The 12,873-nt window shown below is 45.5% G+C and overlaps 1 protein-coding gene across 2 annotated transcripts in view; it reads right to left on the reverse strand.

Annotated features, from left to right (window-relative positions):
* Positions 1 to 3,798, reverse strand: part of LOC126532394 (uncharacterized) — a 56,953-nt gene extending 53,155 nt beyond the window's left edge. For both annotated transcript variants that reach the window (XM_055070681.1, XM_055070680.1), the window contains exon 1: positions 3,647 to 3,798. The gene's annotated coding sequence lies outside the window, so the exon portion shown is untranslated. The remainder of the gene's footprint in view (positions 1 to 3,646) is intronic.
* Positions 3,799 to 12,873: the final 9,075 nt, after the last annotated feature.

Genomic DNA, 12,873 nt, shown 5'->3' on the forward strand with positions numbered 1-12,873 from the left:
AGTATTGGGACTTTCTTCACAAAAGAAGACAAATGTTTCGGTTGACAAGGAACGCTATTTAGGGGAGCAGCTTCCCACTTTCATACCGTCGTCTCCTGAGAAGTTCTGGAGTCTCATGTCCGCAAATACTGTCACCAGTGATGATTTCACAATTAACGGTGCAGAAACTAGTGACTGTGTTGTCATTTCTAAAGCTTTAAATGCTCATTTTAAATCAGTATTCACTAAGGACAACGCAGTCCTTACGAGTTTTGATGTGTCATGTCCACCTATATCTAACAGCACAATTAGTGAGCAGGGTTGTTTGAATTACTTTTGCAACTACCGATTGCAACTTTTACTTTACTTTTGCAACAAAATACCGATTGAGTTCCTAAAAGGTTTCAAGGTATCTTCTGGTTCTATTCTCTAAATATTTTAATGAGGGCCCAGTTCCATGTGAACGGGTAACCGCCAGAGTCAAGCCCATTCGTAAGAGTGGAAGCACAAATGACCTTACTAATTGTCGCCCAATCTCCTTAATTTCCACTTCATATATAATTCTTAAACATGGAATACATAAGCACATTTCGGAATTTTCAGATAAGTGTAATATTTTGTCAAGTACACAACATAGATTTATGAGTTTTCTATTTGCACTCAATTAGTAACTACCGTACATGATTTTGCTTAAGCTATAAATCCCGGAAAACCGATTGATGCAATTTTTATGAATTTCACTGAACCTTTTTAATAGTCTCTCACCGTAAACTACTCGGTATGTTAAATCTAATGTGTAGAAGCTCTCAGCTTATAAATTGGATTTCTGCTTATCTCTAAAATTGAAAACACTATATCCTTTAATGATCCCAGTCTCACACAGTACCAGTTGACTTTGGTGTCCCTGAGGGCTCTGTGTTCGGGGCCCTTTTGTTTCTTTTGTTTCCTTTATTTATAAAGCATAGAATACTAGAGATAGCTGTAAATGTTAAGTTATATACAGATGACTGCATCCATTAATCGTAAATAAAAAACGAGCAAGATCAAATTCATTTGAACGGAGCACTCAAAAGAGTTCTTGCTTGGTGTGATAAATGCCAAATGCTTATTACTTTTGAAAAGACCGTTTTAATGAAAACTTCCCATAAACGTACTCCTCTTCATTACACATATTCAGCTTGTAACGTCTTTCTTTTGTAAGCGAAGCACTACAAGTGTCTTGGTCTTTGGATTTCACATGACCTTAGCTCGACGAAACACACAAACGCTGTAAGTAGATCATCTAACAATAAACTCTTTCCTTAAGACGAGCTCTCGAACTTTCTACTCCCGCTGTTCGCCTGATTGCGTTTAAGGCAATTGTTCAGCGAACTTTAGGTTATGCATCTATAATTTGGTACCAGTACACTCAGGAACATGTTAACCAAATTCAAGAAATGCAAAAGAGAGTGGTGGGATTTATTTATAATAGATTTATGGCGAACCTCGATCCCATCATTATTATCAAAAGCCAACCTCCTAACGCTAACGCAAGGAAATCGTGTTTCTAGATTGAAATGTTCTTTTCGGTTAGTTTAATTTTATTATGACGCTGACATATCGCAGACAATTTCTTTTTCTACAGGATACGCCACGAGGAAGAGACACGTCTTGATCATAACTCCTTTTTCCACTCGAAATAGCACTTTTAAGATTAGTATTTCTATAGGGCAATAACTAAATGGAAAGAAACTTATTAATGCAGGTCTTCTCACAACCATCCATAATCCTTGTTCCTGTATACCTACCGCAGTGACTTGTCTCGCATGTCGCGCTAAGCTTATTATATGCTCGTGTGCTGGTTCCGGTACATCACTGTGCTTACACTGCCAAAATAAGTACTTGCTTTACGTGTATTTCTGTTATTGTTACTGTTGTTGACCAATCTACAAAACCCAACAAATGTAACTCCACTCTGCTAAAACCGCAAGTCGGGGTTGCAGTATTTATAAATAAATAAATAAATGAATAAATAAATAAATAAACCCATTCACATACGAGGCTGCTATTGGTCAATAGATGACATGAAGAAGAGCCTTTGGATGCGTGCGTTTCTTCCTACTGTTACTTTGTATGTTTATTGACGCAGTTTTATAAAGAGGCTGGAATAAGCAAAAACCTGCTTTCGAACTTCGATAATAATTACGTACTTCCGGAAGAAGCCAACTGTCGTCTGCCCACTTGCTGCCGCGGCCACCCTCGTCAGATTTGAACTTTGGCCACCCAGCTTATCCATGCCGTAGCCATCAGGTCGCGCTAATGTCGACTAGTTTCGCATGGCAGTGGCGCAGGGTGTCAATATCCTGCGCCTCTTTCCCGTGTGACTGCTCTGCAGCTAACCACCGGTTTAAATAGCGGACAGACGGGCTAAGTTGCGTAACCCGTCGCAATGGACAACGCAATGATGTACCAGTTAGTGGCCGTTTTTACATTTGGTTTCAAGGTCTTAACATTTTGCAATAATGAAGAAAAGTGATTTTGTTCACATTTCGCAGGTAAACTGAGTGTGAAATAAAAAAAAACACGTAGTCAAATATTTTGCATAGCCAGCTTTCTCGCCATGGTGTCAGAGTAATTGCGGTTGAAGTGGTTAAAATTAAGTTGCACGATGGGGCCAAAGTGCTGTTCCTTTGTATCTTATTTTGTGTTTTGCCGATGTTTGCAGTAAGCAGCACACAGCTAGGTAAAGAAAACTCATACATTGGGCATGATTGATAGATTTAGCTTTTCTCTTTTCATAAAGGACGTTAAACAGTGTCCAAGTATCCCAAAAAGCCGTCACCTATGAAGCAAGATGGAAGAAACTTAAGGCGGAGGGAAGTCGCTGCGGCATTATCATTATGACCTTCAACAATAGTTTTAAATTGGTGCCTACTAGTAAGTGTTATCATTTCAGCCTACGCCAGAAAAGTGAAAAGACTCCTATACCTTTGAAGGTAGGAACACTCATTTTCACTTATCTGTGTAGTGCGGGGTACATTGTGTATGTGCCCCGCACAAAATGGAACAATAAATAAATTACTCCTTATTGCAGAAATATGCGCTTTTCTTCTTTTGCTGCGATGGCTAATAACAGCTGCGCATATTATCAACATTATTTCATTGAGATTTGATTTTATATCCTCAATACATGGTTAACTAAAACTGCAAGGCCAACTTTCTTTCTAGCCACGTTTGTACTCTTGACAAACCAGGCTGTTTCGCAACTTGCCGACCATAAAATATGTGATTGTAAAGATCTCCTGCAGTGCCACAAATTCCGGCCTCTAGATGAGCAAGAAACATCGCAATTGGCCTGTTTTCATTGTAAACTAAGCTTACTCTGGTGATAAGCCAAACTGAGAAGTATTGCAAAAGACGAGATCACAGTATAGCTGTTCGCAAAGCTCTCATAGGTGAACGAGTTCTTTAAGTGACTGGCACGTTGAGGGTGTCGCCACTTATGATAACAATCCATGAGATAGCGAGGCGAAAGTCGCGTCGATGGCCAATCACAGCAGCGAAATACGAGAATTTTCCTGAATACGGAGGTTTTACGATGAGCATCGTCGCCGCCTCGCAGCAAATGGTTGTGTTGCTCAGAAATTGTAACTGGGTAACTCGACGTAAAGGAGGCGAAATTACTTACGACGACTACGCCTGAAAGCGCTAGAGATAATGCAAATTTTCACTTTTTAAGAGTAGTGTTCGAAGACGCAAGAACCACTGTCTGCGGAAGTGACTCAATGGCAGAAACGACGTCGTGACTGATGCTGCTCTTTTCTTTGGAGCTTATGTGAGGTGAAGTATATAGCCCAGCTGTTTGTTCTCTATAGGTGCTCAATCATTTGATATGAAGGTGCGAGAAGCGATCTAAGTTACTCTTCTTGTCATAAACTAGCCAGAAAAGGTGAAGTGCGGAAACCAAGGCGCCGAGGATAACCGCCTTTCAGCCACAACCGATACTGCGATGCAATAAATAAGAGATATATTCACTCATATCAAAGGAAATGAAACAAAGAGGAACGTCTAGACAGACTCCAGAATTATAGAGCCCATTTCCTGCTCACAATTTACCTCAGCTCTGCCGGTTTCTATGCCGCAAGTGGTAATGCGTATACCCGGGCTTCCCGGTGGCAAGGCCGGCAAAACAATCACATCCAAAGTCTTCACGTTAGACATGAGATATCGTCCTATTTCGAAACCGTACACCCTCGCTTTCCTTAGACTTACGCTTTGGGCAACAAGTACTGCCTCAGGAATTCCACCAGTAGCTGAACAGCAATTCCTGTGCAGTGCTCAGTACGAGGTAGCGTGTTCGATGCCGACCACGAGGTATAGTGCCACACAATACCTGGTGTATTGTGTGACCCGAACCGAACCATGCAGTTAGAATGTCGCACCTTTTAAAAATAATGTGACGTGAAGTGCAACTACTGAGCTAAGTAGTTAGGTTAATGAGGGAAAATAACAAAGTGTTCATTCTAGGATATAAGCCTTATTTGGAAGACGCAGTCAATCAGAGATTCTGCTTTTGAGAGGTTAGGTTCATCTCGAGCTCTTGCCGCAGAAGCACCTAGCACTTCTCGTAAAATATACGCTCAAGCTATTTAAGTGGGCGATCCTTTCCTCGTCCATAACTCTGAAATGTTTTCGGTTCTACGAAGAAACATTTGCTCGGTACACTCAGCGTATTTCTTTTTTTCAATGTGAGGAATTTCGTTATAATATTGCCTGCCTGAATAGAAAAAAAATGTGCAGAAACCATCGGCGATAATTGTCAATGTAAGCAAATAACCCCAACGAACGAACGAACGAACGAACGAACGAACGAACGAACGAACGAACGAACGAACGAACGAACGAACGAACGAACGAACGAGCGAGCGAGCGAGGGACAGTACCCCCTCCCCTGTTAGCTGCCAAATTCCGCAACGCGGTTTACCGAGAGAACGCGCCCTTCCCATCGGTGTCTTCCCTCGTATTTCCGGCGTTCTTCGCTGTACTCACCGAGAGCGCACGCGTCCACTTCCTCTAGTTCGTGTTTCGGCATCAACTCCGTCAGCCGTTGATGGACGCCCGCTTGCGAGTGCGGTTGAGGTTTCGTGGGCGAGAATCCACTAGGCTGGACACCTACGGGCAACCAGCCAACAAGCGTACGCCTCCTTTTCTACGCCCTCCAGGCGCTCCCCGCTTCTCGCTTGCCCGAGAGCAGGTGTTCTTTCCCTCGGCTTCCCAGGATCAACGCGCGACTGATCCCCCTCCTTCTTCCAACCTCTCCTCAGTATTCTGTTACGCGAGAGCTCACGCCTGACGGTCCCCTCCTTGCCTGTCTTTGACAGTCGGTTACCCGAGAGAACACGTCTTCCTCCTAGGCGCGTTTTCTCGCATTCCCTGCCCAATTGCGATCACCGTCAGACCATTGTAAGACTTTGGAGGATAATCCCACCGCTGTCAACCAGTTGTAAGATTTTAGATTTTTTTTGAAGGGAGGGACTTGCCATCGCTTGCTACCAGTTGTACGTGTTGTAGTCGGGCATGAAATAAGTGGTAGCTGGCACGTGCCGTCGTCCAACTTACCCATGCTTGGGACGTTGTTGTAGGGAGGAACTTGCTCTCATTGAGAACTAGGAGTACCGGATTTATTTACAATATTTACATTTTGACTGGAGATACATTACAACAGTCTAGCATGACTCCCAAATGGAGCACGCAAGACGAAGCAGACAGCGCACGAGCACAAGCACACCGCAAGCAGCCGAAAAACTGCTGCTTCAAAACCCTCCGTCCTCCCTAGATCCCTAGGTAAGGGAAAACTGCTGTCCAACCTTCGTCCCATCCGACCGTCCACAGTCATTGGAGGCGAAGTCGACCCGCCTTTGAGGGGAAGAGTTCACACACCCATCTCTGCACTTTGCATTCCCAGAACACACCGAGTTGAGCGGGTCCTCGAACACATGGGTTGTGACGCTTGAACACAGCGGGTGCCTCTTGATTCCAGAGCTGACTTCCCAGGTAGTCGCCACGACTGTCAGCAGACTGTGACGAACTCTGGGGCCCGCGAAGACGCACCGCAAGACCCCCTTTTTCCAGGATTCCTCTTGCTCCAAGTAGACCGTTTAGCCGACAGCGAATCAAGTAAAATACTCGGCTCGCCGAACGAGGCTAGCATTGCTGGCGTCGCCGACTCTCCGAAGGTGGCGCTTGGTTGATTAACTTTGCTGTGGTCTGCAGTTCTCCGAAGGAGGTGAATGGTCGGTTAACTTAGCAGGCGTCACCAGTTTTCCAAAGCGACTTGTCGCAGCGGGTCGGCAAGGGTTCGAAGGTCACTTCTCCGAAGGACGCCACTCCCGCAGGCCGATCGTAACACCGTCGACCTACCACGATGACGGCCGTAAGAGCTTAAGGAAGCTATACGCTTAAAAAGTTGCTTGCCGGTATCAAATAATGGACTGATTAGGTTGGGGCATATACTTTGAGAGTATGGTAGACATCAGGTACACAGGTTTCTCATTTAACTGCCCAATAGCGAAAAGCTACGTTCGTTGATGCTAGAATGACAGGGTGTTAATTCCAAAAGGGGTGCGTCTATCGGCTCATGTGCCGTGCCTAATCTTGTCGTGAATTCCACTGGTTGATCTGGAGCACGCTTCGTTTTTTTCATCCTTTGCTCCGTTGTAGAGAAATTAAATTACACTGGTCGATATACAGGAAGTTTGCGTTTCCCACTGGTCAATTTCGATCAACGCACTCCACAACGGAGCACTTGGGGTACTCGAGGGGTACTTGGAGGGGTACTCGCGTACGCGGATACTCCATGTATGCGCTGTCGTCACTTCCTGGTTGACCGGCTGGGTCGACTGTTTTCAGCTGAAAGTTGAAGTGAAAATGCGATATGGCAGCCAGATTTGGGTCCGAACTACCACGGCACTTACTTCCAATGTATGCTTATTTTTGCGCTTGTGGACCTCGATTGGGTCGCCCCGTACCGGAAATCGCTGCTCACTAATAGATTCGCCACGCCGCTCTAGATCAGCCTGTATAATTCACTATAAGTAACCTGTTGTTGACAAATCTTGACAGAGATGTAAATTGATGGCTGGCGTGTTCAACCATACTAAGGACGTTTACATTTCTAGAGGACATTTAATGACTATTCACCGTAAGAGTAAGAGGTTTCACACAGAAGTCACAAAGGTGTTAACAATGCTTAAGTATATTTCCATGTGCGTATTTTAGAGCGCAGCGCTTAGGCGCCTGTTCCGTCGTTGAGCGTCGGTGCCCCTCGGCGTAACCGAACGAACGAGCACAGAGGAGGATTAAAGAGCGAATCCGGAGCGCAGCGGGGTATGAAAGATGGTGATAGTGAAGAGAGCGCGAAGAGGAAAGCGGAGGAGGAAGCTACAGCGAAAGCATGAGGCGAAAAGCATAGGAGGAGAGTATGACGAAACGTGAGGAGGAAAGCAGAGTGCCGCATGGTAAGACGAGATGGTGATATACCATATGTGAAAACGAAGAGCTCCCTCGGCCTAATCGAGCGAACGAGGACGCTGGAAGATGATGATGATGAAAACGTTTTATTTAAAGAAAAAGAAAGGAGAGGGTAGTTAGGAGAAGTGTGGTCGGATTCTTATTCCGGAATTCCGTTGGCTAAGGCCGTCGCCCTAGCTCTTTCCACGAGGGCTCGCTGGTCCTTGAGGGTTGAGCTGGACAGGGCTGCCTCCCATCCTTCCCACGTTGGCTGTTTTATAGTTTCTAAGGCAATATTATTTTGGCAGGCCCATACCATATGGTACAAATCTGCTTTCTGCCCGCAGAATTTACTCTCGGCCAAAAAAGATTGTGGCTCAATAGCATGTAGCTTGACTGGGTTATTAAATGACAGGGTTTGTAACCTTCGTAAATGACATTCTTCTGATTTGTCTAATCCCTTAGTTGGGCCCGGGTATTTTCGTCGCGATAAGCGCAAGTGTTGTAATACGTCTGCATAAGTTATTAATGGCACTGGGATGTCCGAGTCTTCGGGGAGGGAGGAGGAGGGACCCCAGGGGAGAAAAGCTCGGGCGGCAGCGTGTGCACGCTCATTTCCCTCGACACCCTCGTGACCTGGCACCCAAATCAGCTCTTTGCGCGAAGCGAAGACCCCAGATTGTTTGAGGATCCTGCAAGCTAGTGGTGCAATTCGGCCGCGCGTGTAATTTCTATATGCAGTTTGCGAGTCTGCAATGATTTATTCTGAACTAGGATGCGAAGCCGCCATGGCGATCGCCGCCTCTTCCAATTCTGCAATTTCCCCGTGCCGAACAGAAAGTCCATTGACCGTCTGCCCTTGATGCACCACCGATATTGCAGAGACTCCTCCCACCGGACCTCCAGCATCCACGAAGAAGGCTCCCTCTAATTTAGAATAGATCTGGTCCATCTTCTTGGCTCTTGCCCTCCTTGCTTGATGATATTCTGGGTGCATGTTTTTAGGAAGGGGCAGTGTCACGAATTTGCCCCTCCACTGTTTCGGAATGTCTTGTCTTGTTGCCGTACAGTAAGGACAGCTGATATTTAGGTCCTCTAGTACCTTGCGTCCCATTTTCGTTCCTGCCAATCTGGCATACTGGCTTAATAGGTGGGCCTCAATTATCTCATCTGTTGTATTGTGCACCCCCAACTGCAATGAAACAGCCAACGTGGAGCGCGGCTTGGTATGAAATACGATGATTGCGAAGACAGCGCCAAGAGGAAAGTGGAGGAGAAGCTACAGTGAAAACATCAGGCGGAAGCGGATGAGGAGTATATGGTGAAGAGAAAAGAAGAGTGCCACACGAGACTACGAGATGGCGATATATCAAACATGGCGATATACCATATATGGAAACATAGCGCTACCTCGGCGTAGCCGAGCGAACAAGCGCGGTGGAGGATGAAAGAGTGAACGCGGAGCGCAGATGGGTAACAACGACAGCGAATAAAGCGTGAAGAGAAACGCGGAGGAGGAGGCAACAGTGTAAATATGAGGCGGAAAGCGGAGGAGGAGTGTATGGCGAAGGCTGAAGAGGAAAGCAGAGTGCCGCATGAAAGTACGAGATGGTGATCTACCGTACATGGTGATGTATTATATATGAAAACAAAGCACTGGCGCGTGTTTTGGACCCACACCACATGCGCTACTTCGCCTCCGCTGTAGCCACTTGAGAATCCGCATGTGAATGCGCTCCGCGCGAGGCACGCGTTTCCTCGTTCGCGCTTTCTTTCTGAACAATAAGCCGCGCAACCGATAGAATTCAAAGCACCTGCGAAGCGGCGCTCAGTGTTCACATTAGGCAGCATCTTAATAGTCGGTGCATTTTTTTCTGCACAAAATAGCGGTATAAGATATAACGATATTCTTGGAAATATGATTACAAACTTCATGAAAGTCAGCGTTCCTTCTCGCCGCGCATTTCTGTCTCTCCTGCGAAGTTACATATCCATGCTATTGCGAAAAGAAGCATGATACAAAGAAAACAGGCAATTGATAAGGGTATGTCAATGCTGGGATACACAAGCTAGAACAAACCGATGGTATGTCAGGAACTATAAAAAAAAACGATTGCCCTGTTATCAGTGTTCCTGAGGTTTATAGCTTACACGTGTGTTTGCCGGTTTATGCTCTCTACCCCTGCAAGGTTGCTCGAGGACAGCTCCAACTTATTCTTTATGTTGCGATGTTGGTGGGATGCGTTTAAAACGAGGGGCTGTAATAAAAGAAGTACTCTACAACTTCACTGGCACGACTCTATTCTGCCGCGTTCCTGCCGTGTTCCCACGACAGGAACACAGAAAAGACAATGTTTACAACGTTTTTTTTTTTTTGCAACCAGGCAACACAGTGGAGCCCTCACATACTGACGAAATTTGCATTACATAACACGCTGTGTGTGCTGACTACATGAGCCCGAGAGCAACTGAGCTTGGCTTTCACCTGGTGGTACGGAAGATTAGCGGATAGGACAAAATGGCGTTGTGGAGACGAAATGAAAAAAATTAATCTAGTTCAAACAACAATAAAGTATTCACAGAAATCGGACTCCCAAGAACAAGCCAATTTAGTGCACTTTGAGTGACACACTTATATAGGCCACCTCATCATCATCGTCATCATCATCATCATCAGTCTGGTTACGCCCGCGGCAGTGCAAGGGCCTCTCCCATCGTTCTCCAACTACCCCCGTCATGTACTAATTGTGGCCACCTTGTCCCTGCAAACTTCTTAATCTCATCCGCGCACCTAACTTTCTGCCGCTCCCTGCTACGCTTCCCTTACCTTGGAATCCAGTCCGTAACCCTTAATGACCATCGGTTATTACATGTCCTCCTCATTATATGTACTGCCCATGCCCATTTCTTTTTTTTTATTTCTACTAAGAAGTAATTAATTGGCGTTCTTCCCTCGCCCAATATGCTCCTTTCTTATCCCTTAACGTTACACCCATCATTCTTTCTTCCATAGCTCGTTGCGTTGTCCTCAGTTTAAGTAGAACCCTTTCGTAAGCTTACAGGTTTCTGCCCCTTACGTGAGTACTGGTAAGACACAGCTGTTATACACTTTTCTCTTGAGGGATAATGGTAACCTGCTGTTCATGATCTGAGGATGCGTGGAAAACGCACCGCAGCCCATTCTTATTCTTCTGATTATTTCAGTCTCATGATCCGGATCCGCGGTCACTACCTGCCCTAAGTAGAAGTATTCCCTTACCACTTACAGTGCCTCGCTACCTATCGTAAGCTGCTGTTCTCCTTTGAGACTATTAAACATTACTTTAGTTTTCTGCAGATTAATTTTTAGACCCACCCTTCTGCTTTACCTGTCCAGGTCAGTGAGCGTGCATTTCGATTGGTCTCCTCAGTTACTAAGCAAGGCAATATTATCAGCGAATCGCAAGTTACTAAGGTATTCTCCATTAACTCTTATCCCCAATTCTTCCCAATCCAGGTCTCCGAACGTGGTACCACCTGAATGGAAAAATTAAGGCTTAAAGTTGATCAAAGCCAACATTTGGCATGTTTGTCTCGGTTTGTTTTTCCGAAAATCTGTATAATGTGTTCGCGCAAGAAAACCTTTACGGTAACGTACAGCTCTAGGACAGCAAGTAAAATAAAGAGAATGTAAACAGAAATAAGGGTTCGGTTAGAAACAAGGCTCAATTTGGAATCAGTCGTCACTTACAGCTCATACATAGATGAGGGACAAAAAAGGACGACGAGGACAAGCGCTGACTTCCCACTTACTTTTATTTTGAGAAACATACATATATATACTGAGACACCAAGACAAAAGCGCCCCCTACAAAGCACCACCCCGACATGAGCTTGAATTCAAAATTCATGACCTAAGATGAACGAGAGCGCATGAGCTTCGTCAGAAAAACCAGTTATTTGTCTGTTAATACAATTGATGGCTTGCTAAGTCACCATAGCTGAGTCCCTCGTCTATGTATGCGCTGTAAGTGACGATTGATACCATGGAATACCAACTAGCCCGTACCCAAACCTTGCTTCAATTAGGAAGCACTGAGTTTGCGGAAGAGATCACATTCGAGCTGTCGGCCGCGATCGGTCGTAACAACGCTGGGGCATCATAGCACCGAGATCCAGCCACTGAGAAATGTGGAAGTCCCTATAAGTACCGCTATGTCAGTGAGAGGAAATGCTTCAGGCTAGCGGGCATAATGGTCTACGCAAGTGAGCATGTGGCGTGCACCTCCAGATGATGGCAGCTGGCCAACGATGTCAGTGTGAATGTGATCGAACAGAGCTTCAGGTGGACGAAAGGAGTGACTTGGCGACTTGGTGTGTCTTGCCGTCTGGGAGCGTTGATAATAGAGGCATTCGCGAGCCCAGCAGCGCACGTCAGAGTTTAAACTCGGCCACACAAAGGGAGAAGCGATTAGACGCTGCATGGCATGAACTCTATGATGGCTTCCGCCGTGTAGCTTGTGAAATACTTGATGGCGGAGTCGGAATGGAGCGAATGGGCATGTTTGTGCCCTTGACACGTCGCAAGTGATAGTACCCGAAGAAAATGGAAGGGGTCCGTGGGACAGCGCTAATGATGTAGCAGAGGACTGGAGGTCCTGAGGCTCGGCGTCTGAACGCTGCGCCATGGTAATTTCTTCGAATTAAGGCAGAGAACAGCACAAGAGCAAGAAAGTTGTGGACAAGGCAAAGAACACCACAAGCCGCACAACGCTGCACAAACGGTTGCGTTGTTATCTCTCTTGTACCGGACTTTGGCGCTCTCCTCATTTATGCCGGGTTATGAACCAACTCTGCCAAAAACACGTCTTGTCAAATTTCTGTATTTTTCGTGAGTATAACGTGTTTTCATGGAAACCAGTGAAACTGGAATATTTTATTCTTCGACCGGTTTGAACCACAATGAAACGCTTCGAAAAGCGCCGAAGTGGTTTTAAAGTTGTGCCTGAAACAAACAAAAAAACGTGAACTCTAATCAAAACCCAACCCAGACTTTCAGTTCGACAACCTGAAACCCTCCAACGAGAAAATGTACACATTTAGCTTCTTCCCAAAATCCTTACAGTGAGCGGTTTACCGCTTAGCGGAGCCACGGACCCCAGTAACTAAACTGGTAGTCACACCTTGTGACGGTTTATTGAAATACAATCTGCTTGACAAATTTTTGCTTCCCACGAGTGTTCTAGTCAGTGCCACGCCTAAAAGAACTACATGTATATAATTATGTCACTATCAAGGCTTCACACCAGCAATTACATGGGATATGGTGTGTCACTGCTGTAATAACGTTGGGTCCCCTGGTTAAACACTGCGTCCCAAGATTTCGCCATTAGCGTTGTTGCCGCCATGCATCTCTGCAGCGAACTA

Source organism: Dermacentor andersoni, chromosome 4 (genome assembly GCF_023375885.2).
Source record: "Dermacentor andersoni chromosome 4, qqDerAnde1_hic_scaffold, whole genome shotgun sequence".
NCBI lineage: Eukaryota > Metazoa > Arthropoda > Arachnida > Ixodida > Ixodidae > Dermacentor > Dermacentor andersoni.